This window comes from Eumetopias jubatus, unplaced genomic scaffold (genome assembly GCF_037043125.1).
Source record: "Eumetopias jubatus isolate StellerSeaLion01/CBP00866 unplaced genomic scaffold, mEumJub1_p1.0 scaffold_2, whole genome shotgun sequence".
NCBI lineage: Eukaryota > Metazoa > Chordata > Mammalia > Carnivora > Otariidae > Eumetopias > Eumetopias jubatus.
This window is the reverse complement of record NW_028274808.1, coordinates 201,338,763-201,348,487: the sequence shown is the minus strand read 5'-3', so window position 1 is coordinate 201,348,487 and position 9,725 is coordinate 201,338,763. Positions and strand designations below refer to the sequence as shown.

The window sequence follows — 9,725 nt, the reverse complement described above, 5'->3', positions numbered from 1 at the left end:
TCCTGCCATTAAAGTGGATTCATCTGTTCTCTCTTGTTCTTGCCTTGAGATATATTTTATCTGATATCAATATAGTGATACCAGTCTTATTTTTAATTAGCATTTTCATAATATGCCTTTTATCCAGTCTTCTATTTTCAGCCTTTCTATGTCTCCTTATGACGTAGTTGTGTTTCATAGAAACAGCATATAGTTGCGTTGGGTTGGCTTTTTTATTCGGGGTGGCATTCTTTGTTAACTGGAATATTTTGTCCATTATCATTGACTAAAACTCACTGATATGTTTGTTCTCTCCTTTTGAGTCTTCTTTTGGACTGATTATTCCTTATTATTCATTTTATTAACACACACATTTGCTTAAAAGTTACTCACTCTGCTTTTTTTAGTAGACTCACAATGGGTCTGCTTAGCTTATCATCATCTAGACAGAATGATACCAACTTCCTATGGCTAGATGGTCTACCGCTTCAAACATCTAAAGAACTGGACAGACTGTGAAACACAGCTTTTCAGGCATAGGAAACAGGTAGTGCAGAACGGTGATCCTTGAAAGAGGGAAACAAGGAAAGCTCTACAATGTCCCGGCTACCCCTGAAGGAATTTTCCAGCCTTCAGAAGAGGGATGAGGAGCCCAAACAAAGCTAGGCAGTAACCCTGACTTGAAGGGACAGAGCTCAGAATTTGGGGTGCCCAAGGTGACTAGCGCTTTTAGGGTAGAGTACTGGAGAGAAACGGGCTGCATAGGGTCCTGCGGTATACTCCCTGCAAGTCCTCAGCTGAGCGCTGAGCAGAACACACTTGCGCAGTAACCACCCGCAGCTAGGGGAAGAACCACTGCAATGGATAAGGATGAACAAGCCTCAGAGTTCACCTAGGGCCAGAAAAAGGTTGTGGTGCCACCAGCCATGTCGAGGAGAATCTTCCAGAAACTATTGTCTCAGTAGCAGATCAAATTGGCCTAAAGAGTGTTCTGAGCCCACCTAACAAAATGTAAAAGGAAGACCCAAAAGGATCAAATCGTGTCCAAGTGACTTAACTGCATTCCAGAACAAGCTCAAATATATATATAGGAATAGAAAATCTGTTTCCCAACATTGTAAAATTTACAATATCTGGCATCCACTAAAGCTTACCATAAATGCAAAGAGGCAGGTAAATACAACTCATAATGACAGGAAAAAATTAGTTATTCAGAACTGAACTAGAAATGACACAGATGATAGAATCAGTAGACAAAGACATTAAAGTCATAACTGTATTCCGAATGTTCAGGAAGCTACAAGAAAGATTACAAATGTTAAGTAGATGTGTAAAATTGTTGAATCACTATATTGGACACCTGAAACTAATAACACACTGTATGTTAACTCTGCTGGAATTTTACAAAAATGTTAAGTAGAGATTAAAAAAAAAAAACCCAAATGAAAGCATATGTCCATATAGAGATTTATAGGTGAGTATTCAGAGCAGCTTTATTTGTAATAGCCAAATACTGGAAATTACTGAAATGTCCATCAACAGGTGAATGCAGAAACTGTGGTTTTTCCATACAATGGAACATTACTCACTAATAAAAAGGAATGAAGTATTGATTGATACACCCAACAATGTAGATAAAACTCAATATAATTATACTAACTCAAAGAAGACAGGCAAAAAATAGAATATATGAATCTACTTACATAACACTGCAGAAAATGCAAACTAGTCTATAGTAACAGAAAGCAGATTGGTTGGTGGTTGTCCTTGTGGGGAGCTGCCTGGTGAGGGAACGTTGGGGGTGATGAGTATGTTCATGACCTTGATCGTGGTGATGACACCATACGCGTAAACACATGTCAAAATTGATCGGATCGTTATTGTATGTCCGTCATGCCCAGATGAACCTGTAAAAAAGTGACAAAATGAATTTAATACCTACATCCCTCTGTAAATACAGATCTTTTGGGTATTTTATCTAGAACAGTTTAACTCTGTTTACCCTTTCCTGATGTATGCGTTGTCAGATATCTTATGTCTATTTATCTTTTTGTTGTGGTTTAATGTAGTCGTATTTTCTTTATCTTTCCCACCAGATGTTCTTCTTGCCTTGCTCCTCGCTTACCCTCAGATCTTCCATCTGGGATCTCTTTATCTCAGATGAACTCAGATTAACTCAGATGAACTCCATCTTTTGGAATTTCCTTCCCGAAGACCTTCTGTCTGTCTGAACATGTCTTTATTTTGCTTCATTTTTTTCTTTAAAAATATAAGTAAACTTTTTTTTTAGTGAATACATATGGAAATATGCACAAATCATAAATGTGCAGTTGAAATTGCACAAAATAAATACATCTGAATCAAGGACTAGAGTATTACCCACACCCTGGAATCACCCAATTGCCCCCTCCCTGTGTAATCCTTGTAATGTGCTGCTGAATTCTGTTTGCTAGTATTTCGTTGAGGATTTTTGCATCCGTGTTCATCATGGATGGTGGTCTATAGTTTTGTTTTCTTACAGTGTCTCTGTCTGACTTTGGTATCAGGGTAAGCCTGGCCCCATAGAATGAGTTGGGAAGTTTCTCTCCCCTTTAATTTTTGGGAAAAGTTTGGGAAGGACTGGTGTAATTCTTAAATGTTTGGTAGAATTCAGCTGTGAAGCTGTCAGGTCCAGGGCTTTGCTCTGTTGGGAGATTTCTGATTACTGATTCAGTCTCCTTACTAGTCGTAGGTCTAGTCAACTTCTGTGTCTCTGTGATGTAGTCTTGGTAGGTTCTGTGTTTCCAGGAATTTGTCCACTTATCTAAGTTATCCGATTTGTTGGTGTACAACTCTTCACAGGACTCTGGCAATCCTTTTTATTTCTGTAGAATCGGTAATAATGTTCCCACTCCATTTCTGACTTTAGTCATCAGAGTCTTCTCTCTTTTTATTCTTAGCCCGTATAGCTAAAGGTCTGTCAACTTGGATGATCTTTTCAAAGGAGCAGCTTTTTGTTTCATGGATTTCCTCTATTGTTTTCCCATTCTCTATTTTGTTTATCTACACTCTCATCTTTATTATTTCCTTTCTTCCACTAGCTTGGGGTGTAGTCTGTTCTTTTCTTCCTAGGTCATTAAGTAGTAAACTCAGATTGTTGATTTGAAATCTTTTCTATTTTTAAATATGTTTATAGCTATAAATTTCCCCTAATGCTTAGCATTGTTTTCACTGCATTCCATAGTTTTGTTGTGTTGAAGACTTTTTTTTTTTTTAAAAGATTTTATTTATTTATTTGAGAGAGAGAATGAGGGAGAGAGAGAGAGTACATGAGAGGGGGTAAGGTCAGAGGGAGAAGCAGACTCCCTGCTGAGCAGGGAGCCCGATGCGGGACTCGATCCCGGGACTCCAGGATCATGACCTGAGCCGAAGGCAGTCGCTTAACCAACTGAGCCACCCAGGCGCCCGAAGACTTTTCATCTTTATTTGTTTCTAAGTATTTTCTAATTTTCTTGTGATTTCTTCTTTGATCAATTGATTTAAGAGTATGTTACTTAAGGGGCGCCTGGGTGGCTCAGTCGTTAAGCGTCTGCCTTCGGCTCAGGTCATGGTCCCAGGGTCCTGGGATCGAGCCCCTCATCGGGCTCCCTGCTCCGCGGGAAGCCTGCTTCTCCGTCTCCCACTCCCCCTGCTTGTGTTCCCTCTCTCACTGTGTCTCTCTCTGTCAAATAAATAAAATCTTTATAAAAAAAAGAATATGTTACTTAATTTCCACAAATTTGGGAATGTTCCAGTTTTCCTTCTGTTCCTGATTTCTACCTTCATCCTGTGGTGGCCAGAGAAGACACTTTGTATGATATCGACCTTTTAAAAAACTACTGAGACTGGGGTGCCTGGGTGGCTCAGTGAGTTAAGTGCCCGCCTTCGGCTCAGGTCATGATCTCAGGGTCCTGGGATCGAGCCCCGCGTCGGGCTCCCTGCTCAGCGGTGAGTCTGCTTCTCCCTCTGCCTCTGCTCCTCCCCCTGCTTGTGCACTCGCTCTAGCTCTCTCTCGGACAAATAAATAAATAAAAACTACTGAGACTTACCACGTGGTCTCACACATGGTCTGTCCCGGAAACTGTCCCGAGTGCCCGTGAGAACGCGTGTGGGGTTGTCGCTGGGCGGGTGCTGTGTCTGCTGCATCTGGTCGGTTGCTTGGGGTTAGTCCTCTGGGCCCTTACTATCTTCAGTCTGGTTGTTCATCCACTACTGAGAGTGGGGGACTGCCATCTCCAACTGTTACTGTACTTCTGGCTATTTCTCCTTTCAATTCCGTCAGCTTTTGCTTCATATAGTTTGATGGTCTGTCATTGGGTGTGTGAATGTTTATAACTGTTATATTTTCTTTTACTGAAATGTTATTAATATATACTGTCCTTTGTCTCTTGTAGCCGTGTTTGAATTTAAGTCTGTTTTGTCTGATGTGAGTGTGGCCACCCCTGCTCTCCTCTGGTCACTATTTGCATGGAGTATGTTTTCCATCCCTTCACTTTCAATCTATTTGTGTCTTTGGATCTCAAGTGAGTCTCTTGTAGACAACCTATGGTTGCATCCTGTGTTTTTATCTATTCTGCCCATCTCTGTCTTTTGACTGGAGAGTTTAATCCATTTACATGTAAGTAATTACTGATTAAGGAGGGACTTACTTCTGTCATTGTGCTGTTTTCTATGTGCATTATAGATTTTTTGTCTCTCATTTCCTGCATTACTGTCTTCTTTGTGTTTAGTTGCTTTTTTGTAGTGAATCGCTTAAATTCCTTTCTCATATCCATTTGTGTATATTCTATAGCTGTTGTCTCTATGGTTACCATGAAAATAAAGTTATAACACTCTAACTTTGCTTTATAACAGCTTAACTTCAACAACATGCAAACACTCTGCTCCTTTACAGCTCTGTCCCCACCCCTTTCAGTTGTTGATGCCACAAAATTACATCTTTATACATTGTGTGCCCCAGACATGAGCTAGTAATTATCTTAAATGCATCAACCTCTTAAATTTTGCAGAAAACAAAATGTGGAGTTACAAACCATTGTTATAATAGCTTATATAGTATTATAAGTTGACTAATTGAACATAATAAAAAAATAGCTTATGTAACTGCCCACATATTCACCTTTCTTGAGATCTTTATTTCTCCATATGGCTTTGAGATACTGTCTAGTGTCCTTCCATTTCACCCTGCAGGACTCCTTGAGCATTTCTTCCAAGGCATGTGTAGTGATCACATCTCCCTCAGCTTTTCTTTATCTGGGAATGTCTCAGTCTCTCCCTCACCCTTGAAGGACAGTTTGGCCAGATGCAGGATGCTGGGTTGACAGGTTTTTCCTTTTAGTTCTTTAAATATTGGCCCACTGTCTTCTGGCCTCTAAAGTTTCTTATGACAGATGTGCTCACTGACCTTATTGAGGATCCCTAATATGTGATGAGTACACACAAGCTTTCAAGATTCTGTCTTTATGTGATGCCTGGGCGGCTCAGTCAGCTAAGCGTCTGCCTTCGGCTCAGGTCATGATGGTCCTGGGATCGAGTCCTGCATTGGGCTCCCTGCTCCGTGGGGAGCCTGCTTCTCCCTCTGCCTGATGCTCCCCCTGCTTGTGCTTGCTCTCTCTCTGACGAATAAATAAAATCTAAAAAAAAAAAAAGAAAGAAAGAAAGAAAAAGATTCTCTCTTTATCTTTGGCTTTCAAAAGTTTGATTATGGTATGTCTTGGCGTTGATCTCTTTGATTCATATTACTTGGAGTTTATTGAGCTTCTTGGATATTTGTATTTAAATATTTCATCAACTTTGGGAGTTTTCAGCCATTATTTCTCCAAGTATTCTCTCTGCTGCTTTCTCTCTCTCTCTTCCTTCCAGACCCCCCAACGTGTGTGCCGGTCTGCCTGACGGCGCCCCACAGATCCCCTGAGCTCTCTTCCTTCTGGACCCCCCCAACGTGTGTGCCGGTCTGCCTGACGGCGCCCCACAGATCCCCTGGGCTCTCTTCCTTCTGGACCCCACAACGTGTGTGCCGGTCTGCCTGACGGTGCCCCACAGATCCCCTGAGCTCTGTTCACTTTTCTTCAGTCTTTTTTCTGTCTGTTCCTCAGACTCAATAATTCTGTTGTTCTCTCTTCAAGTTCATGGATTCTTTATTCTGCCTGCTCAGATCTGCTGTTGAATCTCTAGTGAATTTTTCATGTCAGTTACTGTGCTTTCCAGCTCCAGGATGTTTTAGTTTCTTTCATGCATTTTCCATCTTTTTGTTGGCATCTCATTTTGTTCACACATAGCTTTCATCTTTCTGACATCCAAACTCTCATCCTTTCTTGACTTTCTCTACGTCCTCTCTCAGTTCCTTGAGTATCTTTTTCTTTTTTAAGATTTTATTGTTTTTAGTAATATCTGCACCCAATGTGGAGTTTGAACTCACAGCCCTGAGATCAAGAGTCACATGGTCTTCTGACTGACCCAGCCAGGCGCGTCTCCTTGAGCATCCTTAAGACAGTTGTTTTAATGTTTTTGTCTAGTAGATCTGCCATTAGGTCTTTTTCAGACAGTTTCTGTTGATTTTTTTTATCCCTTTGAATGGGATGCTTTCCTGTTTGTGTGCCTTATGATTTTTTGTTGAAAACTGCACATTTGAATCTAACAATGTGGTGACTGTGAAAATCAGATGTTTTCCCCTTCCCCAGGGTTTGCAATTTTGTGTTATTGTTTTGATTATTAGTTTTATTTTTTAACTGCTGTAGGCTGTCTCTGGGCTAAGGATCAGCCTGACGTGTAACTTAAGGTCTTCTCAGGTCTTTTCTGAGCCTTTCCCTGGGTATGCATGGTCACTTTCTAATTTTCCCCTTATGTGCAGGCTTTTTTTTTTTAATTTATTTATTTATTTGACAGAGAGAGAGAGAGAGACAGAGAGAGCAGGAACACAAGTAGGGGGAGTGGGAGAGGGAGAAGCAGGCTTCCCACAGAGCAGGGAGCCCGATGTGGGGCTCCATCCCAGGACCCTGGGATCATGACCTGAGCCAAAGGCAGATGCTTAACGACTGAGCCACCCAGGTGCCCCAGGTGCAGTTGTTTTTTAACAACAACTTACTATCTGGCTCCCAAAAGGAGGAAAAAGAGGAAGATAAAATGAGTGGGGAGAAAAAGGGCTCCAGCCTTTTAATCCCCCAGAAGGCACTTCAGCTGGAGGGAGAGGGGCTTGCAACAGTGGCCGCCCACCTCTGTGTCTGCACCTGTGTGATCAAAAGCAGTCCTCAAAGCACAGATCCCTGATATTTGGAGGACAGGGTCCTTTTTGCCCACCCAAACTCCTGCACACTATGTGCTCGCTGCTCCAGAAACTCAAGCGCAGCTGTGTGCTGTGAGGCTGGGGCTGGGGGCTGAGGTAGTTGCTACTGTGGTAAGAGCTGAAACTGATCTGAATTAACCATAATTTACCCGATGTTACACACATTCTGCCCCTGCACCTGTTGACCAGGTCGGGAGATGGAGTTCTGGTGTTTCCTGCTGTGCCATCTTCCCAGAATCTTCCAACCCGTCAAATTCTGTCACCTTTCCTGCTCCCTATTTCCTGATATAGTCACGGTTTTTTTTTTTTTTTAAGTATAGCTACTTTAAAACCTGTGTCTGATAATTTTTGTGTTTCTGATCATTTGTGGTCATTCTCTTTTTTTCCACACATGGCGCTTTGCTCCCTTGTGCACTTGATTTGCTTTACTATGTACTACTCATTGCCCTTGAAAAATTATTGGTTAGATTTCCAAGGCCTATGATGTAGATACCTTTCTCCTGGGATCATTCGAATTTGCTTCCACCAGTTGCCATGGGCAGAGGTATTTTAAGACAATTGCAAAACCATTTTAAATCATTTTAAAATAATTTCATTGCTGCAAACCATTTAACTGTAGGAAACAAACTGCGGGTTGCTGGAGAGGAGGTGGATGGGGGGATGGGGTAAATGGGTGATGGGCATTAATGCAGGAGGGCACATGTGATGAGCACTGGGTAATATACGCAAGTGTTGAATCACTAAATTCTACCCCTGAAACTGATAGTACACTATATGTTAATTAACTTGAATTTAAATAAAATCTTGAAAGAAAAAAGAAAAATTTCATTGCTATTGCTTGAATTTTCTTAGCACATCATTTGGTATAAAAGTTGGTTGCAATTCCACACCAGAGCAAGCCCTTGTGTTACAGCCTCTCGGCGGTGGGTCTTCTCTTCCCTTCTCCCTCAATATGAAGACAGCGCACTCCTGGGCCTGTGGGCAAGGAGAGAAGGACTGGGCAGAAAGCCCTGGCCCCCACTTCTATCCTCCCAGCCCTGCCCAGCTACTAAAGCCGCACCTGAGTTAACCTGACCTGATCCTCTGCACCCTGGACTCACACCTCCCTGTCTCCCCCAGGCCAAACTTGATGTCGTCTTTGTCTCTTCCTGTTCTCTCACATCCTTTGTGTATACAGGACTCCCATGGCTCTACCTCTCCACCTTGGTCCTCCCTCTGGGAAGGTGAATGCAGGGGTGGAGGGGGGATGAGGGTATGTTGACTGCTGGGAATTGGGGATGGTGGGCCTGTGGGTGCACGTGGTCTGGAAGGAGAAGGTCCTTGGGATATGGTCCCAGGAAGATCCCAAGGCAAGCAGAAAGCAGCTGATCCAGCCTCTTTGAGGCTTCTAAGAGCAGTGTCTACATGTGGCCAGACCCACACCCTGGTCACAAAGTGGTGGTGGCCAGAGAAGAGTATGGAGGAGTTGAGGGCTCTGGGTGTCGGGGTGGAGGGCATCAACGGATTCATTCCCAGAGGCACCTGGCTGGCCCAGTCAGTTGAGCATGCGACTCTTGATCTCAGGGTCATGAGTTCGAGTCCCAAATTGGGCATAGAGATCACTTAAAAAAAAAAAAAAAGATTCATTTTGAAGGAGAGTCCAAGATGGTGAAGGAGTAAGAGAACTTAGTTTCATCGGTCCCGGGAATTCAGCTAGATAGCTACCAAATCATTGTGAACGCCTGCGAACTCCACCAGAGACTGAAGACAAGAATAGCTACAATTCTACAAATAGGAAAGCGACCACTTTCTGCAAAGGCAGGAGGTGCGGAGACGTGGATCGGGAGCGATATATGGGAAGACAGGCCGCGGGGGGAGGGAGCCTCATAATCAGGCTACACCAAGTGAACACCCAGCCAAGACCAAGTTTACTGATCACTGAGAACTAACTGCAAAACTCCAGGGCTAGGGGAATACAGCACACAGAATTCATGTTTTTTCCCCCCCAAGATTCTTTAGTCTTTCAATTTTAACTTTTTGATCTCCTTCCTTTTTCAACCAATTTCTTATTTTATCAACTCTTTTTAAATTCTCTTTAGTTTTCATTTTTACAGTTACATTTTATCCTTTCATTGTAGTTAATTTTATTTTTGTATATATGTTTTTCTCTCTTTACAACTTTGGGATCTAGTCTTCTAACAAACAGACTTAAATACACACGGGATCCAGTGTATTGCCCTATTCTGTTCATCTCTCTGATTATATTCACTTTTTAAAAAAAAATTTATTATTTTTAAATCAGTTTTGGTCCCTTCTGATTTGTTTAGTGTATATTTCCCTGGGGTCATTGTTGCCATTTTAGTATTTTGTTCTCTCGTTCATCTATTCTCTGGACAGAATGACAGGATGGAAAAACTCACCTCAAAAAAGAGAACGAGAGGCAGTACTGACTGCCAGAGACTAACCA

The 9,725-nt window shown here is 42.1% G+C and overlaps 1 long non-coding RNA gene across 1 annotated transcript; it reads right to left on the bottom strand.

Moving 5' to 3' along the window:
• Positions 1 to 1,461: 1,461 nt before the first annotated feature.
• LOC148164939 (uncharacterized) lies at positions 1,462 to 5,633 on the bottom strand. Its single transcript, XR_015767803.1, has 3 exons — positions 5,117 to 5,633; positions 1,982 to 2,238; positions 1,462 to 1,886 (listed from the first exon to the last, which is right to left on the bottom strand). It is a non-coding gene; the product is annotated as an uncharacterized LOC148164939 (long non-coding RNA).
• Between the last annotated feature and the right edge of the window lie 4,092 nt (positions 5,634 to 9,725).